Source organism: Chiloscyllium punctatum, chromosome 42 (genome assembly GCF_047496795.1).
Source record: "Chiloscyllium punctatum isolate Juve2018m chromosome 42, sChiPun1.3, whole genome shotgun sequence".
NCBI classification, from domain to species: domain Eukaryota; kingdom Metazoa; phylum Chordata; class Chondrichthyes; order Orectolobiformes; family Hemiscylliidae; genus Chiloscyllium; species Chiloscyllium punctatum.
In genome coordinates, this window is record NC_092780.1 from 46,054,627 (window position 1) to 46,076,394 (window position 21,768).

General features: G+C 37.7%; 1 protein-coding gene across 2 annotated transcripts in view; it reads right to left on the reverse strand.

Annotated features, from left to right (window-relative positions):
- LOC140465933 (parathyroid hormone/parathyroid hormone-related peptide receptor-like) overlaps positions 1-21,768 on the reverse strand; it is a 211,618-nt gene that overhangs the window by 21,641 nt on the left and 168,209 nt on the right. The window lies entirely within an intron of this gene.

Below are 21,768 nucleotides of genomic sequence, written 5' to 3' on the forward strand. Positions count from 1 at the left end.
ATAGGAGCTTCATTCGACTGCATCTGGAGTACTGTGCGAGTTTTGTCTCCTTATCTCAGGTAAGATATAATTGCCATTGAGGGAGTGTAATAAACGTTCACCAGAGTTGATCCTAGGGTGGCAAGAGTGTCCTATGAAGAGATATTGGGTAAGCTGAACCTGTGTTCTCTACAGCTTCAAAGGATGAGAGATGATCTCATTGAAATTTACAAAATGCTGAAAGGGATAGACAGAGTAGATGCAGGTAAGATGTTTCCTTTGTTCAAATAAGGTGCCACTTATGTCTGAAATGAGAAAAATGAGAAAAAAAAAGCAAAAAAAAAAGCATGGAAACAGTCCCATACGGTCCAACCAGTCCCCACCAACCATGTTCCCCAACTAAACTAGTCCCACCTGCCTGCACTTGGCTCATACCCTTCTAAACATACTCATGAACTTACCCGAATGTCTTTTAGACGTTGTAACTGTACCCATATCCATCACTTTCTCTGGTAGTTTATTCCACACATGAAACACACTCTATGTAAAAAAGTTGCCCCTCATATTCTTTCTAAATCTTTCTCCTCTCACCTTAAAAATATGCCCCCTGGTTTTGAACTCCCCCACCCGAGGGAAAAGATCCCGGTCATTTACCTTATCTGTAGCCCTCATGAATTTATAAACCTTTATAAACCTCAACCTCCTATGCTCCAGTAAAAAATGTCCCAATCTTTCCAGTCTATTTTTATATCTCAAACCCTCCATTCCTGGCAACATCTTGGTAAATCTTTTCTGACCCCTCTCCGGGTTAATAATATCCTTTCAGTAACGGTGACCAGAACTGGATGCAGTACTCCAGAAGAGGCCTTACCAATGTCCTGTACAACCTTAACATCTCATCCCAACTCCTACAACTGAAAGGTCTGAGCAATGAAGAAAAGCATGCTAAGCACCTTCTCAACAACACTGTCTACCTGTAATGGGGTAATGGGATGGATACAAGACAATGAAGTGTTTGATCAGCAGTGATCATATTGACTAGTGAACAGGCTCAACTGTCTGATTAGCCGACTCCTGTTCTGATGTTCTGATGAAATGTAGGAGAGAGGAACTAAGTCATTAAAGGTGATAGGATAGTTTGAGAGGATTGTTAATAAAGTAATCAATATCCTGGGATTTATTAATAGGTGCTTAGACTACAGGAACGAAGTGGTGATGTTGAAATTGAACAAGATACTTGTTAAAACTTCAGCGAGAGTACTATGTCCAATTCTGGGCACCACCCTTTAGGAAGGATGAGAAGGCAATACGAAAGAGTACAGAAGATTCATGAATATGGCTCCAGGGTGAAGAATTTCAGTTTTGATAATCAATTGCGGAAGTTAGAACTGGTTTCATTGGAAAAGACACAGTTCTGTGGAAATTTAACACAGGTGGTCAAAATCTTAACGTCACTGGCAGAAGTAAATAGGGAGATCTAATTCCCATTGGTGAAAGACCTGAGAAGCAGATAAGCAATTATTTAAGGTAATTGGCAAAAGAGACAGCAATGACATGAGGAAGTGGTTAAGATCCAGAATGCCATCCCAGAAAGTGTGGTGGAGGCAGGGTCAATCAAGACATTCAGAAATGGATTAAACTGATAACTGTACAGTGTTACAGAGGGAAGGGAATTAGACTGATATCTGTACAGTGTTACAGAGAGAAGGGAATTAGACTGTTATCTGTACAGTCTTATAGAGAGAAGGGAATTAGATTGTTATCTGTACAGTGTTACAGAGAGAAGGGAATTGGACTGATATATGTACAGTATTAGAGAAGGGAATTGGACTGTTATCTGTACAGTATTAGAGAAAGGAATTAGACTGATATCTGTACAGTGTTACAGAGAGAAGGGAATTAGACTGTTATCTGTACAGTATTAGAGAAGGGAATCAGACTGATATCTGTACAGTGTTACAGAGAGAAGGGAATTAGACTGATATATGTACAGTATTAGAGAAGGGAATTAGACTGATATCTGTACAGTGTTACAGAGAGAAGGGAATTAGACTGATATCTGTACAGTGTTACAGAGAGAAGGGAATTAGACTGTTATCTGTACAGTGTTACAGAGAGAAGGGAATTAGACTGATATATGTACTGTGTTACAGAGAGAAGGGAATTAGACTGTTATCTGTACAGTATGAGAGAAGGGAATTAGATATCTGTACAGTGTTACAGAGAGAAGGGAATTAGACTGATATCTGTACAGTGTTACAGAGAGAAGGGAATTCGACTGATATCTGTACAGTGTTACAGAGAGAAGGGAATTCGACTGATATCAGTACAGTGTTACAGAGACAAAGGAATTAGACTGATATCTGTACAGTGTTACAGAGAGAAGGGAATTAGACTGTATTCAGTACAGTGTTACAGAGAGAAGGGAATTCGACTGATATATGTACAGTGTTACAGAGAGAAGGGAATTCGACTGATATCTGTACAGTGTTACAGAGAGAAGGGAATTAGACTGATATCTGTACAGTGTTACAGAGAGAAGGGAATTAGACTGATATCTGTACAGTGTTACAGAGAGAAGGGAATTAGACTGATACATGTACAGTGTTACAGAGAGAAGGGAATTAGACTGATTATGGTCATTAAAGCGGGCATTGGACAAGCATATGGAGGTTATTGGGCTAGTGTAGGTTAGGTAGGCTTCGGTCGGCGCCACATCGAGGGCCGAAGGGCCTGTACTGCGCTGTATTTTTTCAATATTCTACCTGTACGGCGTTACAGAGAGAAGGGAATTAGACTGATATCTGTACAGCGTTACAGAGAGAAGGGAATTACACTGATATCTGTACAGTGTTACAGAGAGAAGGGAATTAGACTGTTATCTGTGCAGTGTTACAGAGAGAAGGGAATTAGACTGTTATCTGTGCAGTATTAGAGAAGGGAATTAGACTGATATCAGTACAGTGTTACAGAGAGAAGGGAATTAGACTGATATCAGTACAGTGTTACAGAGAGAAGGGAATAAGACTGATATCTGTACAGTGTTACAGAGAGAAGGGAATTAGACTGATATCTGTTCAGTGTTACAGAGAGAAGGGAATGAGACTGTTATCTGTACAGTGTTACAGAGAGAAGGGAATTAGACTGATATCTGTTCAGTGTTACAGAGAGAAGGGAATTAGACTGATATCTGTACAGTGTTACAGAAGGAAGGGAATTCGACTGATGTCTGTACAGTGTTACAGAGAGAAAGGAATTTGACTGATATATGTACAATGTTACAGAGAAAAGGGAATTAGACTGATGTCTGTACAGTGTTACAGAGAGAAGGGAATTAGACTGATGTCTGTACAGTGTTACAGAAGGAAGGGAATTCGACTGATGTCTGTACAGTGTTACAGAGAGAAAGGAATTTGACTGATATATGTACAATGTTACAGAGAAAAGGGAATTAGACTGATGTCTGTACAGTGTTACAGAGAGAAGGGAATTAGACTGATATATGTACAATGTTACAGAGAGAAGGGAATTAGACTGTTATCTGTACAGTATTAGAGAAGGGAATTAGACTGATATCAGTACAGTGTTACAGATAGAAGGGAATTAGACTGATATATGTACAGTATTACAAAGAGAAGGGAATTCGACTGATATATGTACAATGTTACAGAGAGAAGGGAATTAGACTGTTATCTGTACAGTATTAGAGAAGGGAATTAGACTGATATCAGTACAGTGTTACAGATAGAAGGGAATTAGACTGATATCTGTACAGTGTTACAAAGAGAAGGGAATTCGACTGATATATGTACAATGTTACAGAGAGAAGGGAATTAGACTGTTATCTGTACAGTGTTACAGAGGGAAGGGAATTAGACTGATGTCTGTACAGTATTAGAGAAGGGAATTAGACTGATATCTGTACAGTGTTACAGAGAGAAGGGAATTAGACTGATGTCTGTACAGTGTTACAGAAAGAAGGGAATTAGACTGATATATGTACAATGTTACAGAGAGAAGGGAATTAGACTGTTATCTGTACAGTATTAGAGAAGGGACTTAGACTGATATATGTACAATGTTACAGAGAGAAGGGAATTAGACTGTTATCTGTACAGCATTAGAGAAGGGAATTAGACTGATATCTGTACAGTATTAGAGAAGGGAATTAGACGGATATCAGTACAGTGTTACAGAGAGAAGGGAATTAGACTGATATATGGACAGTGTTACAGAGAGAAGGGAATTAGACTGTTATCTGTACAGTATTAGAGAAGGGAATTAGATATCTGTACAGTGTTACAGAGTGAAGGGAATTAGACTGATATCAGTACAGTGTTACAGAGAGAAGGGAATTCGACTGATATCAGTACAGTGTTACAGAGACAAGGGAATTAGACTGATATCTGTACAGTGTTACAGAGAGAAGGGAATTAGACTGATATCTGTACAGCGTTACAGAGAGAAGGGAATTAGGCAGATATCAGTACAGTGTAACAGAGATAAGGGAATTCGACTGATATTTGTACAGTATTAGAGAAGGCAATTAGACTGATATATGTACAGTATTACAGAGAGAAGGGAATTCGACTGATATATGTACAATGTTACAGAGAGAAGGGAATTAGACTGATATCTGTACAGTGTTACAGAGAGAAGGGAATTAGACTGATATATGTACAGTATTACAGAGAGAAGGGAATTAAACAGTTATCTGTACAGTGTTACAGAGAGAAGGGAATTAGACTGATATCTGTACAGTGTTACAGAGAGAAGGGAATTAGACTGATATCAGTACAGTGTTACAGAAAGAAGGGAATTCGACTGATATATGTACAGTGTTACAGAGAGAAGGGAATTAGACTGATATCTATACAGTGTTACAGAGAGAAGGGAATTAGACTGATATATGTACAGTGTTACAGAGAGAAGGGAATTAGAGTGTTATCTGTAAAGTATTAGAGAAGGGAATTAGACTGATATCTGTACAGTGTTACAGAGAGAAGGGAATTAGACTGATGTCTGTACAGCATTAGAGAAGGGAATTAGACTGATATCTGTACAGTATTAGAGAAGGGAATTAGACGGATATCAGTACAGTGTTACAGGAAGAAGGGAATTAGACTGATATATGTACAGTGTTACAGAGAGAAGGGAATTAGACTGTTATCTGTACAGTATTAGAGAAGGGAATTAGATATCTGTACAGTGTTACAGAGTGAAGGGAATTAGACTGATATCAGTACAGTGTTACAAAGAGAAGGGAATTCGACTGACATCAGTACAGTGTTACAGAGACGAGGGAATTAGACTGATATCTGTACAGTGTTACAGAGAGAAGGGAATTCGACTGATATCAGTACAGTGTTACAGAGAGATGGGAATTAGACTGATATATGTACAGTATTACAGAGAGAAGGGAATTTGACTGATATATGTACAATGTTACAGAGAGAAGGGAATTAGACTGATATCTGTACAGTGTTACAGAGAGAAGGGAATTAGACTGATATATGTACAGTATTACAGAGAGAAGGGAATTAAACAGTTATCTGTACAGTGTTACCGAGAGAAGGGAATTAGACTGATATCTGTACAGTGTTACAGAGAGAAGGGAATTCGACTGATGTCTGTACAGTGTTACAGAAAGAAGGGAATTCGACTGATACATGTACAGTGTTACAGAGAGAAGGGAATTAGACTGATGTCTGTACAGTGTTACAGAGAGAAGGGAATTAGACTGATATATGTACAGTGTTACAGAGAGAAGGGAATCAGACTGTTATGTGTACAGTATTAGAGAAGGGAATTAGACTGATATCTGTACAGTGTCACAGAGAGAAGGGAATTAGACTGATGTTTGTACAGTGTTACAGAGAGAAGGGAATTCGACTGATATATGTACAATGTTACAGAGAGAAGGGAATTAGACTGTTATCTGTACAGTATTAGAGAAGGGAATTCGACTGATAAATGTACAATGTTACACAGAGAAGGGAATTAGACTGTTATCTGTACAGCATTAGAGAAGGGAATTAGACTGATATCTGTACAGTATTAGAGAAGGGAATTAGACGGATATCAGTACAGTGTTACAGAGAGAAGGGAATTAGACTGATATATGTACAGTGTTACAGAGAGAAGGGAATTAGACTGTTATCTGTACAGTGTTACAGAGAGAAGGGAATTAGACTGATATTTGTACAGTGTTACAGAGAGAAGGGAATTCGACTGATATTTGTACAGTATTAGAGAAGGGAATTAGACTGATATCTGTACAGTGTTACAGAGAGAAGGGAATTAGACTAATATATGTACAGTGTTACAGAGAGAAGGGAATTAGACTGTTATCTGTACAGTATTAGAGAAGGGACTTAGACTGATATATGTACAATGTTACAGAGAGAAGGGAATTAGACTGTTATCTGTACAGCATTAGAGAAGGGAATTAGACTGATATCTGTACAGTATTAGAGAAGGGAATTAGACGGATATCAGTACAGTGTTACAGAGAGAAGGGAATTAGACTGATATATTTACAGTATTAGAGAGAGAAGGGAATTTGACTGATATATGTACAATGTTACAGAGAGAAGGGAATTAGACTGATATCTGTACAGTGTTACAGAGAGAAGGGAATTAGACTGATATATGTACAGTATTACAGAGAGAAGGGAATTAAACAGTTATCTGTACAGTGTTACAGAGAGAAGGGAATTAGACTGATATCTGTACAGTGTTACAGAGAGAAGGGAATTCGACTGATGTCTGTACAGTGTTACAGAAAGAAGGGAATTCGACTGATATATGTACAGTGTTACAGAGAGAAGGGAATTAGACTGATGTCTGTACAGTGTTACAGAAAGAAGGGAATTAGACTGATATATGTACAGTGTTACAGAGAGAAGGGAATCAGACTGTTATCTGTACAGTATTAGAGAAGGGAATTAGACTGATATCTGTACAGTGTTACAGAGAGAAGGGAATTAGACTGATGTTTGTACAGTGTTACAGAGAGAAGGGAATTCGACTGATATATGTACAATGTTACAGAGAGAAGGGAATTAGACTGTTATCTGTACAGTATTAGAGAAGGGAATTAGACTGATATATGTACAATGTTACACAGAGAAGGGAATTAGACTGTTATCTGTACAGCATTAGAGAAGGGAATTAGACTGATATCTGTACAGTATTAGAGAAGGGAATTAGACGGATATCAGTACAGTGTTACAGAGAGAAGGGAATTAGACTGATATATGGACAGTGTTACAGAGAGAAGGGAATTAGACTGTTATCTGTACAGTATTAGAGAAGGGAATTAGATATCTGTACAGTGTTACAGAGTGAAGGGAATTAGACTGATATCAGTACAGTGTTACAGAGAGAAGGGAATTCGACTGATATCAGTACAGTGTTACAGAGATAAGGGAATTAGACTGATATCTGTACAGTGTTACAGAGAGAAGGGAATTAGACTGATATCTGTACAGCGTTACAGAGAGAAGGGAATTAGGCAGATATCAGTACAGTGTTACAGAGAGAAGGGAATTCGACTGATATTTGTACAGTATTAGAGAAGGGAATTAGACTGATATATGTACAGAATTACAGAGAGAAGGGAATTAGACTGATATATGTACAATGTTACAGAGAGAAGGGAATTAGACTGATATCTGTGCAGTGTTGCTGAGAGAAGGGAATTAGACTGATATATGTACAGTATTACAGACAGAAGGGAATTAAACAGTTATCTGTACAGTGTTACAGAGAGAAGGGAATTAGACTGATATCTGTACAGTGTTACAGAGAGAAGGGAATTAGACTGATGTCTGTACAGTGTTACAGAAAGAAGGGAATTAGACTGATATATGTACAGTGTTACAGAGAGAAGGGAATTAGACTGATGTCTGTACAGTGTTACAGAGAGAAGGGAATTAGACTGATATATGTACAGTGTTACAGAGAGAAGGGAATTAGACTGTTATCTGTACAGTATTAGAGAAGGGAATTAGACTGATATCTGTACAGCGTTACAGAGAGAAGGGAATTAGACTGATGTCTGTACAGCATTAGAGAAGGGAATTAGACTGATATCTGTACAGTATTAGAGAAGTGAATTAGATATCTGTACAGTGTTACAGAGTGAAGGGAATTAGACTGATATCAGTACAGTGTTACAGAGAGAAGGGAATTCGACTGATATCAGTACAGTGTTACAGAGACAAGGGAATTAGACTGATATCTGTACATTGTTACAGAGAGAAGGGAATTCGACTGATATATGTACAGTGTTACAGAGAGAAGGGAATTAGACTGATATATGTACAGTATTAGAGAAGGGAATTAGACTTATATATGTACAATGTTACAGAGAGAAGGGAATTAGACTGTTATCTGTACAGTATTAGAGAAGGGAATTAGACTTATATGTGTACAGTATTAGAGAAGGGAATTAGACGGATATCAGTACAGTGTTACAGAGAGAAGGGAATTAGACTGTTATCTGTACAGTATTAGAGAAGGGAATTAGATATCTGTACAGTGTTACAGAGTGAAGGGAATTAGACTGATATCAGTACAGTGTTACAGAGAGAAGGGAATTCGACTGATATCAGTACAGTGGTACAGAGACAAGGGAATTAGACTGATATCTGTACAGTGTTACAGAGAGAAGGGAATTCGACTGATATATGTACAGTGTTACAGAGAGAAGGGAATTAGACTGTTATCTGTACAGTATTAGAGAAGGGAATTAGACTGATATATGTACAATGTTACAGCGAGAAGGGAATTAGACTGTTATCTGTACAGTATTAGAGAAGGGAATTAAACTGATATCTGTACAGTATTAGAGAAGGGAATTAGATATCTGTTCAGTATTACAGAGTGAAGGGAATTAGACTGATATCAGTACAGTGTTACAGAGAGAAGGGAATTTGACTGAAATATGTACAGTGTTGCAGAGAGAAGGGAATTAGACTGATATCTGTACAGTATTACAGAGAGAAGTGAATTAGACTGATATCTGTACAGTGTTACAGAGAGAAGGGAATTAGACTGATACCTGTACAGTGTTACAGAGGGAAGGGAATTTGACTGATATATGTACAGTGTTACAGAGAGAAGGGAATTAGACTGAGATCTGTACAGTGTTGCAGAGAGAAGGGAATTAGACTGAGATCTGTACATTATTAGAGAAGGGAATTAGACTGATATCTGTACAGTGTTGCAGAGAGAAGGGAATTAGACTGATATCAGTACAGTGTTACAGAGAGAAGGGAATTAGACTGAGATCTGTACAGTGTTACAGAGAGAAGGGAATTAGACTGATATCAGTACAGTGTTACAGAGACAAGGGAATTCGACTGATATATGTACAGTGTTACAGAGAGAAGGGAATTAGACGGATATCTGTACAGCGTTACAGAGAGAAGGGAATTAGGCAGATATCAGTACAGTGTTACAGAGAGAAGGGAATTCGACTGATATTTGTACAGTATTAGAGAAGGGAATTAGACTGATATATGTACAGTATTACAGAGAGAAGGGAATTAAACAGTTATCTGTACCGTGTTACAGAGAGAAGGGAATTAGACTGATATCTGTACAGTGTTACAGAGAGAAGGGAATTCGACTGATATATGTACAGTGTTACAGAGAGAAGGGAATTAGACTGATGTCTGTACAGTGTTACAGAGAGAAGGGAATTAGACTGATGTCTGTACAGTGTTACAGAGAGAAGGGAATTCGACTGATATATGTACAATGTTACAGAGATAAGGGAATTAGACTGTTCCCTGTACAGTATTACAGAAGGGAATTAGACTGATATATGTACAATGTTACAGAGAGAAGGGAATTAGACTGTTATCTGTACAGCATTAGAGAAGGGAATTAGACTGATGTCTGTACAGTATTAGAGAAGGGAATTAGACGGATATCAGTACAGTGTTACAGAGAGAAGGGAATTAGACTGATATATGTACAGTGTTACAGAGAGAAGGGAATTATTATGAGATCTGTACAGTGTTGCAGAGAGAAGGGAATTAGACTGAGATCTGTACAGTATTAGAGAAGGGAATTAGACTGATATCTGTACAGTGTTGCAGAGAGAAGGGAATTAGACTGATATCAGTACAGTGTTACAGAGAGAAGGGAATTAGACTGAGATCTGTACAGTGTTACAGAGAGAAGGGAATTAGACTGATATCAGTACAGTGTTACAGAGACAAGGGAATTCAACTGATATTTGTACAGTATTAGAGAAGGGAATTAGACTGATATCTGTACAGTGTTACAGAGAGAAGGGAATTAGACTGATATCTGTACAGTGTTACAGAGAGAAGGGAATTCGACTGATATTTGTACAGTATTAGAGAAGGGAATTAGACTGATATCTGTACAGTGTTACAGAGAGAAGGGAATTAGACTGATATCAGTCCAGTGTTACAGAGAGAAGGGAATTAGGCAGATATCAGTACAGTGTTACAGAGAGAAGGGAATTAGACTGATATCTGTACACTGTTACAGAGAGAAGGGAATTAGACTGATATATGTACAGTATTAAAGAGAGAAGGGAATTAAACAGTTATCTGTACAGTGTTACAGAGAGAAGGGAATTGGACTGATATCTGTACAGTGTTACAGAGAGAAGGGAATTAGACTGATGTCTGTACAGTGTTACAGAAAGAAGGGAATTCGACTGATATATGTACAGTGTTACAGAGAGAAGGGAATTAGACTGATGTGTGTACAGTGTTACAGAGAGAAGGGAATTCGACTGATATATGTACAATGTTACAGAGAGAAGGGAATTAGACTGTTCTCTGTACAGTATTAGAGAAGGGAATTAGACTGATATATGTACAATGTTACAGAGAGAAGGGAATTAGACTGTTATCTGTACAGCATTAGAGAAGGGAATTAGACTGATATCTGTACAGTATTAGAGAAGGGAATTAGACGGATATCAGTACAGTGTTACAGAGAGAAGGGAATTAGACTGATATATGTACAGTGTTACAGAGAGAAGGGAATTAGACTGAGATCTGCACAGTGTTGCAGAGAGAAGGGAATTAGACTGAGATCTGTACAGTATTAGAGAAGGGAATTAGACTGATATCTGTACAGTGTTGCAGAGAGAAGGGAATTAGACTGATATCAGTACAGTGTTACAGAGAGAAGGGAATTAGACTGATATCTGTACAGTGTTACAGAGAGAAGGGAATTAGACTGTTATCTGTACAGTATTAGAGAAGGGAATTAGATATCTGTACAGTGTTACAGAGAGAAGGGAATTAGACTGATATCTGTACAGTGTTACAGAGAGAAGGGAATTAAACTGATATCTGTACAGCATTAGACAAGGGAATTAGACTGATATCTGTACAGTATTAGAGAAGGGAATTAGACGGATATCAGTACAGTGTTACAGAGAGAAGGGAATTAGACTGATATCTGTACAGTGTTACAGAGAGAAGGGAATTAGACTGTTATCTGTACAGTATTAGAGAAGGGAATTAGATATCTGTACAGTGTTACAGAGTGAAGGGAATTAGACTGATATCAGTACAGTGTTACAGAGAGAAGGGAATTCGACTGATATCAGTACAGTGTTACAGAGACAAGGGAATTAGACTGATATCTGTACAGTGTTACAGAGAGAAGGGAATTAGACTGATATATGTACAGTATTACAGAGAGAAGGGAATTAAACAGTTATCTGTACAGTGTTACAGAGAGAAGGGAATTAGACTGATATCTGTACAGTGTTACAGAGAGAAGGGAATTAGACTGATATCAGTACAGTGTTACAGAAAGAAGGGAATTCGACTGATATATGTACAGTGTTACAGAGAGAAGGGAATTAGACTGATATCTATACAGTGTTACAGAGAGAAGGGAATTAGACTGATATATGTACAGTGTTACAGAGAGAAGGGAATTAGAGTGTTATCTGTAAAGTATTAGAGAAGGGAATTAGACTGATATCTATACAGTGTTACAGAGAGAAGGGAATTAGACTGATGTCTGTACAGCATTAGAGAAGGGAATTAGACTGATATCTGTACAGTATTAGAGAAGGGAATTAGACGGATATCAGTACAGTGTTACAGGAAGAAGGGAATTAGACTGATATATGTACAGTGTTACAGAGAGAAGGGAATTAGACTGTTATCTGTACAGTATTAGAGAAGGGAATTAGATATCTGTACAGTGTTACAGAGTGAAGGGAATTAGACTGATATCAGTACAGTGTTACAAAGAGAAGGGAATTCGACTGACATCAGTACAGTGTTACAGAGACGAGGGAATTAGACTGATATCTGTACAGTGTTACAGGGAGAAGGGAATTCGACTGATATCAGTACAGTGTTACAGAGAGATGGGAATTAGACTGACATATGTACAGTATTACAGAGAGAAGGGAATTTGACTGATATATGTACAATGTTACAGAGAGAAGGGAATTAGACTGATATCTGTACAGTGTTACAGAGAGAAGGGAATTAGACTGATATATGTACAGTATTACAGAGAGAAGGGAATTAAACAGTTATCTGTACAGTGTTACCGAGAGAAGGGAATTAGACTGATATCTGTACAGTGTTACAGAGAGAAGGGAATTCGACTGATGTCTGTACAGTGTTACAGAAAGAAGGGAATTCGACTGATATATGTACAGTGTTACAGAGAGAAGGGAATCAGACTGTTATGTGTACAGTATTAGAGAAGGGAATTAGACTGATATCTGTACAGTGTCACAGAGAGAAGGGAATTAGACTGATGATTGTACAGTGTTACAGAGAGAAGGGAATTCGACTGATATATGTACAATGTTACAGAGAGAAGGGAATTAGACTGTTATCTGTACAGTATTAGAGAAGGGAATTCGACTGATAAATGTACAATGTTACACAGAGAAGGGAATTAGACTGTTATCTGTACAGCATTAGAGAAGGGAATTAGACTGATATCTGTACAGTATTAGAGAAGGGAATTAGACGGATATCAGTACAGTGTTACAGAGAGAAGGGAATTAGACTGATATATGTACAGTGTTACAGAGAGAAGGGAATTAGACTGTTATCTGTACAGTGTTACAGAGAGAAGGGAATTAGACTGATATTTGTACAGTGTTACAGAGAGAAGGGAATTCGACTGATATTTGTACAGTATTAGAGAAGGGAATTAGACTGATATCTGTACAGTGTTACAGAGAGAAGGGAATTAGACTGATATATGTACAGTGTTACAGAGAGAAGGGAATTAGACTGTTATCTGTACAGTATTAGAGAAGGGACTTAGACTGATATATGTACAATGTTACAGAGAGAAGGGAATTAGACTGTTATCTGTACAGCATTAGAGAAGGGAATTAGACTGATATCTGTACAGTATTAGAGAAGGGAATTAGACGGATATCAGTACAGTGTTACAGAGAGAAGGGAATTAGACTGATATATGTACAGTATTAGAGAGAGAAGGGAATTTGACTGATATATGTACAATGTTACAGAGAGAAGGGAATTAGACTGATATCTGTACAGTGTTACAGAGAGAAGGGAATTAGACTGATATATGTACAGTATTACAGAGAGAAGGGAATTAAACAGTTATCTGTACAGTGTTACAGAGAGAAGGGAATTAGACTGATATCTGTACAGTGTTACAGAGAGAAGGGAATTCGACTGATGTCTGTACAGTGTTACAGAAAGAAGGGAATTCGACTGATATATGTACAGTGTTACAGAGAGAAGGGAATTAGACTGATGTCTGTACAGTGTTACAGAAAGAAGGGAATTAGACTGATATATGTACAGTGTTACAGAGAGAAGGGAATCAGACTGTTATCTGTACAGTATTAGAGAAGGGAATTAGACTGATATCTGTACAGTGTTACAGAGAGAAGGGAATTAGACTGATGTTTGTACAGTGTTACAGAGAGAAGGGAATTCGACTGATATATGTACAATGTTACAGAGAGAAGGGAATTAGACTGTTATCTGTACAGTATTAGAGAAGGGAATTAGACTGATATATGTACAATGTTACAGAGAGAAGGGAATTAGATTGTTATCTGTACAGCATTAGAGAAGGGAATTAGACTGATATCTGTACAGTATTAGAGAAGGGAATTAGACGGATATCAGTACAGTGTTACAGAGAGAAGGGAATTAGACTGATATATGGACAGTGTTACAGAGAGAAGGGAATTAGACTGTTATCTGTACAGTATTAGAGAAGGGAATTAGATATCTGTACAGTGTTACAGAGTGAAGGGAATTAGACTGATATCAGTACAGTGTTACAGAGAGAAGGGAATTCGACTGATATCAGTACAGTGTTACAGAGATAAGGGAATTAGACTGATATCTGTACAGTGTTACAGAGAGAAGGGAATTAGACTGATATCTGTACAGCGTTACAGAGAGAAGGGAATTAGGCAGATATCAGTACAGTGTTACAGAGAGAAGGGAATTCGACTGATATTTGTACAGTATTAGAGAAGGGAATTAGACTGATATATGTACAGAATTACAGAGAGAAGGGAATTAGACTGATATATGTACAATGTTACAGAGAGAAGGGAATTAGACTGATATCTGTGCAGTGTTGCTGAGAGAAGGGAATTAGACTGATATATGTACAGTATTACAGACAGAAGGGAATTAAACAGTTATCTGTACAGTGTTACAGAGAGAAGGGAATTAGACTGATATCTGTACAGTGTTACAGAGAGAAGGGAATTAGACTGATGTCTGTACAGTGTTACAGAAAGAAGGGAATTAGACTGATATCAGTACAGTGTTACAGAGAGAAGGGAATTAGACTGATGTCTGTACAGTGTTACAGAGAGAAGGGAATTAGACTGATATATGTACAGTGTTACAGAGAGAAGGGAATTAGACTGTTATCTGTACAGTATTAGAGAAGGGAATTAGACTGATATCTGTACAGTGTTACAGAGAGAAGGGAATTAGACTGATGTCTGTACAGCATTAGAGAAGGGAATTAGACTGATATCTGTACAGTATTAGAGAAGTGAATTAGATATCTGTACAGTGTTACAGAGTGAAGGGAATTAGACTGATATCAGTACAGTGTTACAGAGAGAAGGGAATTCGACTGATATCAGTACAGTGTTACAGAGACAAGGGAATTAGACTGATATCTGTACATTGTTACAGAGAGAAGGGAATTCGACTGATATATGTACAGTGTTACAGAGAGAAGGGAATTAGACTGATATATGTACAGTATTAGAGAAGGGAATTAGACTTATATATGTACAATGTTACAGAGAGAAGGGAATTAGACTGTTATCTGTACAGTATTAGAGAAGGGAATTAGACTTATATGTGTACAGTATTAGAGAAGGGAATTAGACGGATATCAGTACAGTGTTACAGAGAGAAGGGAATTAGACTGTTATCTGTACAGTATTAGAGAAGGGAATTAGATATCTGTACAGTGTTACAGAGTGAAGGGAATTAGACTGATATCAGTACAGTGTTACAGAGAGAAGGGAATTCGACTGATATCAGTACAGTGGTACAGAGACAAGGGAATTAGACTGATATCTGTACAGTGTTACAGAGAGAAGGGAATTCGACTGATATATGTACAGTGTTACAGAGAGAAGGGAATTAGACTGTTATCTGTACAGTATTAGAGAAGGGAATTAGACTGATATATGTACAATGTTACAGCGAGAAGGGAATTAGACTGTTATCTGTACAGTATTAGAGAAGGGAATTAAACTGATATCTGTACAGTATTAGAGAAGGGAATTAGATATCTGTTCAGTATTACAGAGTGAAGGGAATTAGACTGATATCAGTACAGTGTTACAGAGAGAAGGGAATTTGACTGAAATATGTACAGTGTTGCAGAGAGAAGGGAATTAGACTGATATCTGTACAGTATTACAGAGAGAAGTGAATTAGACTGATATCTGTACAGTGTTACAGAGAGAAGGGAATTAGACTGATACCTGTACAGTGTTACAGAGGGAAGGGAATTTGACTGATATATGTACAGTGTTACAGAGAGAAGGGAATTAGACTGAGATCTGTACAGTGTTGCAGAGAGAAGGGAATTAGACTGAGATCTGTACAGTATTAGAGAAGGGAATTAGACTGATATCTGTACAGTGTTGCAGAGAGAAGGGAATTAGACTGATATCAGTACAGTGTTACAGAGAGAAGGGAATTAGACTGAGATCTGTACAGTGTTACAGAGAGAAGGGAATTAGACTGATATCAGTACAGTGTTACAGAGACAAGGGAATTCGACTGATATATGTACAGTGTTACAGAGAGAAGGGAATTAGACGGATATCTGTACAGCGTTACAGAGAGAAGGGAATTAGGCAGATATCAGTACAGTGTTACAGAGAGAAGGGAATTCGACTGATATTTGTACAGTATTAGAGAAGGGAATTAGACTGATATATGTACAGTATTACAGAGAGAAGGGAATTAAACAGTTATCTGTACCGTGTTACAGAGAGAAGGGAATTAGACTGATATCTATACAGTGTTACAGAGAGAAGGGAATTCGACTGATATATGTACAGTGTTACAGAGAGAAGGGAATTAGACTGATGTCTGTACAGTGTTACAGAGAGAAGGGAATTAGACTGATGTCTGTACAGTGTTACAGAGAGAAGGGAATTCGACTGATATATGTACAATGTTACAGAGATAAGGGAATTAGACTGTTCCCTGTACAGTATTACAGAAGGGAATTAGACTGATATATGTACAATGTTACAGAGAGAAGGGAATTAGACTGTTATCTGTACAGCATTAGAGAAGGGAATTAGACTGATGTCTGTACAGTATGAGAGAAGGGAATTAGACGGATATCAGTACAGTGTTACAGAGAGAAGGGAATTAGACTGATACATGTACAGTGTTACAGAGAGAAGGGAATTATTATGAGATCTGTACAGTGTTGCAGAGAGAAGGGAATTAGACTGAGATCTGTACAGTATTAGAGAAGGGAATTAGACTGATATCTGTACAGTGTTGCAGAGAGAAGGGAATTAGACTGATATCAGTACAGTGTTACAGAGAGAAGGGAATTAGACTGAGATCTGTACAGTGTTACAGAGAGAAGGGAATTAGACTGATATCAGTACAGTGTTACAGAGACAAGGGAATTCAACTGATATTTGTACAGTATTAGAGAAGGGAATTAGACTGATATCTGTACAGTGTTACAGAGAGAAGGGAATTAGACTGATATCTGTACAGTGTTACAGAGAGAAGGGAATTCGACTGATATTTGTACAGTATTAGAGAAGGGAATTAGACTGATATCTGTACAGTGTTACAGAGAGAAGGGAATTAGACTGATATCAGTCCAGTGTTACAGAGAGAAGGGAATTAGGCAGATATCAGTACAGTGTTACAGAGAGAAGGGAATTAGACTGATATCTGTACACTGTTACAGAGAGATGGGAATTAGACTGATATATGTACAGTATTAAAGAGAGAAGGGAATTAAACAGTTATCTGTACAGTGTTACAGAGAGAAGGGAATTGGACTGATATCTGTACAGTGTTACTGAGAGAAGGGAATTAGACTGATGTCTGTACAGTGTTACAGAAAGAAGGGAATTCGACTGATATATGTACAGTGTTACAGAGAGAAAGGAATTAGACTGATGTCTGTACAGTGTTACAGAGAGAAGGGAATTCGACTGATATATGTACAATGTTACAGAGAGAAGGGAATTAGACTGTTCTCTGTACAGTATTAGAGAAGGGAATTAGACTGATATATGTACAATGTTACAGAGAGAAGGGAATTAGACTTATCTGTACAGCATTAGAGAAGGGAATTAGACTGATATCTGTACAGTATTAGAGAAGGGAATTAGACGGATATCAGTACAGTGTTACAGAGAGAAGGGAATTAGACTGATATATGTACAGTGTTACAGAGAGAAGGGAATTAGACTGAGATCTGTACAGTGTTGCAGAGAGAAGGGAATTAGACTGAGATCTGTACAGTATTAGAGAAGGGAATTAGACTGATATCTGTACAGTGTTGCAGAGAGAAGGGAATTAGACTGATATCAGTACAGTGTTACAGAGAGAAGGGAATTAGACTGAGATCTGTACAGTGTTACAGAGAGAAGGGAATTAGACTGATATCAGTACAGTGTTACAGAGACAAGGGAATTAGACTGATATCTGTACAGTGTTACAGAGAGAAGGGAATTAGACTGATATCTGTACAGCGTTACAGAGAGAAGGGAATTAGGCAGATATCAGTACAGTGTTACAGAGAGAAGGGAATTCGACTGATATTTGTACAGTATTAGAGAAGGGAATTAGACTGATATCTGTACAGTGTTACAGAGAGAAGGGAATTAGACTGATATCTGTACAGTGTTACAGAGAGAAGGGAATTCGACTGATATTTGTACAGTATTAGAGAAGGGAATTAGACTGATATCTGTACAGTGTTACAGAGAGAAGGGAATTAGACTGATATCAGTCCAGTGTTACAGAGAGAACGGAATTAGGCAGATATCAGTACAGTGTTACAGAGACAAGGGAATTACACTGTTATCTGTACAGAATTAGAGAAGGGAATTAGACTGATATATGTACAATGTTACAGAGAGAAGGGAATTAGACTGTTATCTGTACAGCATTAGAGAAGGGAATTAGACTGATATCTGTACAGTATTAGAGAAGGGAATTAGACGGATATCAGTACAGTGTTACAGAGAGAAGGGAATTAGACTGATATATGTACAGTGTTACAGAGAGAAGGGAATTAGATTGTTATCTGTACAGTATTAGAGAAGAGAATTAGATATCTGTACAGTGTTACTGAGTGAAGGGAATTAGACTGATATCAGTACAGTGTTACAGAGAGAAGGGAATTAGACTGATATCTGTACAGTGTTACAGAGAGAAGGGAATTAGACTGATACCTGTACAGCGTTACAGAGAGAAGGGAATTAGGCAGATATCAGTACAGTGTTATTGAGAGAAGGGAATTCGACTGATATTTGTACAGTATTAGAGAAGGGAATTAGACTGATATATTTACAGAATTACAGAGAGAAGGGAATTCGACTGATATATGTACAATGTTACAGAGAGAAGGGAATTAGACTGATATCTGTACAGTGTTGCAGAGAGAAGGGAATTAGACTGATATATGTACAGTATTACAGAGAGAAGGGAATTAAACAGTTATCTGTACAGTGTTACAGAGAGAAGGGAATTAGACTGATATCTGTACAGTGTTACAGAGAGAAGGGAATTAGACTGATGTCTGTACAGTGTTACAGAAAGAAGGGAATTAGACTGATATATGTACAGTGTTACAGAGAGAAGGGAATTAGACTGATATCTGTACAGTGTTACAGAGAGAAGGGAATTAGACTGATATATGTACAGTGTTACAGAGAGAAGGGAATTAGACTGTTATCTGTACAGTATTAGAGAAGGGAATTAGACTGATATCTGTACAGTGTTACAGAGAGAAGGGAATTAGACTGATGTCTGTACAGCATTAGAGAAGGGAATTAGACTTATATCTGTACAGTATTAGAGAAGGGAATTAGACGGATATCAGTACAGTGTTACAGAGAGAAGGGAATTAGACTGATATCTGTACAGTGTTACAGAGAGAGGGCAATTAGACTGTTATCTGTACAGTATTAGAGAAGGGAATTAGATATCTGTACAGTGTTACAGAGTGAAGGGAATTAGACTGATATCAGTACAGTGTTACAGAGAGAAGGGAATTCGACTGATATCAGTACAGTGGTACAGAGACAAGGGAATTAGACTGATATCTGTACAGTGTTACAGAGAGAAGGGAATTCGACTGATATATGTACAGTGTTACAGAGAGAAGGGAATTAGACTGTTATCTGTACAGTATTAGAGAAGGGAATTAGACTGATATATGTACAATGTTACAGAGAGAAGGGAATTAGACTGTTATCTGTACAGTATTAGAGAAGGGAATTAAACTGATATCTGTACAGTATTAGAGAAGGGAATTAGATATCTGTACAGTATTACAGAGTGAAGGGAATTAGACTGATATCAGTACAGTGTTACAGAGAGAAGGGAATTTGACTGAAATATGTACAGTGTTGCAGAGAGAAGGGAATTAGACTGATATCTGTACAGTATTACAGAGAGAAGTGAATTAGACTGATATCTGTACAGTGTTACAGAGAGAAGGGAATTATACTGATACCTGTACAGTGTTACAGAGGGAAGGGAATTTGACTGATATATGTACAGTGTTACAGAGAGAAGGGAATTAGACTGAGATCTGTACAGTGTTGCAGAGAGAAGGGAATTAGACTGAGATCTGTACAGTATTAGAGAAGGGAATTAGACTGATATCTGTACAGTGTTGCAGAGAGAAGGGAATTAGACTGATATCAGTACAGTGTTACAGAGAGAAGGGAATTAGACTGAGATCTGTACAGTGTTACAGAGAGAAGGGAATTAGACTGATATCAGTACAGTGTTACAGAGACAAGGGAATTCGACTGATATATGTACAGTGTTACAGAGAGAAGGGAATTAGACGGATATCTGTACAGCGTTACAGAGAGAAGGGAATTAGGCAGATATCAGTACAGTGTTACAGAGAGAAGGGAATTCGACTGATATTTGTACAGTATTAGAGAAGGGAATTAGACTGATATATGTACAGTATTACAGAGAGAAGGGAATTAAACAGTTATCTGTACAGTGTTACAGAGAGAAGGGAATTAGACTGATATCTGTACAGTGTTACAGAGAGAAGGGAATTCGACTGATATATGTGCAGTGTTACAGAGAGAAGGGAATTAGACTGATGTCTGTACAGTGTTACAGAGAGAAGGGAATTAGACTGATGTCTGTACAGTGTTACAGAGAGAAGGGAATTCGACTGATATATGTACAATGTTACAGAGATAAGGGAATTAGACTGTTCCCTGTACAGTATTACAGAAGGGAATTAGACTGATATATGTACAATGTTACAGAGAGAAGGGAATTAGACTGTTATCTGTACAGCATTAGAGAAGGGAATTAGACTGATATCTGTACAGTATGAGAGAAGGGAATTAGACGGATATCAGTACAGTGTTACAGAGAGAAGGGAATTAGACTGATATATGTACAGTGTTACAGAGAGAAGGGAATTAGGCAGATATCAGTACAGTGTTATTGAGAGAAGGGAATTCGACTGATATTTGTACAGTATTAGAGAAGGGAATTAGACTGATATATTTACAGAATTACAGAGAGAAGGGAATTCGACTGATATATGTACAATGTTACAGAGAGAAGGGAATTAGACTGATATCTGTACAGTGTTGCAGAGAGAAGGGAATTAGACTGATATATGTACAGTATTACAGAGAGAAGGGAATTAAACAGTTATCTGTACAGTGTTACAGAGAGAAGGGAATTAGACTGATATCTGTACAGTGTTACAGAGAGAAGGGAATTAGACTGATGTCTGTACAGTGTTACAGAAAGAAGGGAATTAGACTGATATATGTACAGTGTTACAGAGAGAAGGGAATTAGACTGATATCTGTACAGTGTTACAGAGAGAAGGGAATTAGACTGATATATGTACAGTGTTACAGAGAGAAGGGAATTAGACTGTTATCTGTACAGTATTAGAGAAGGGAATTAGACTGATATCTGTACAGTGTTACAGAGAGAAGGGAATTAGACTGATGTCTGTACAGCATTGGAGAAGGGAATTAGACTGATATCTGTACAGTAT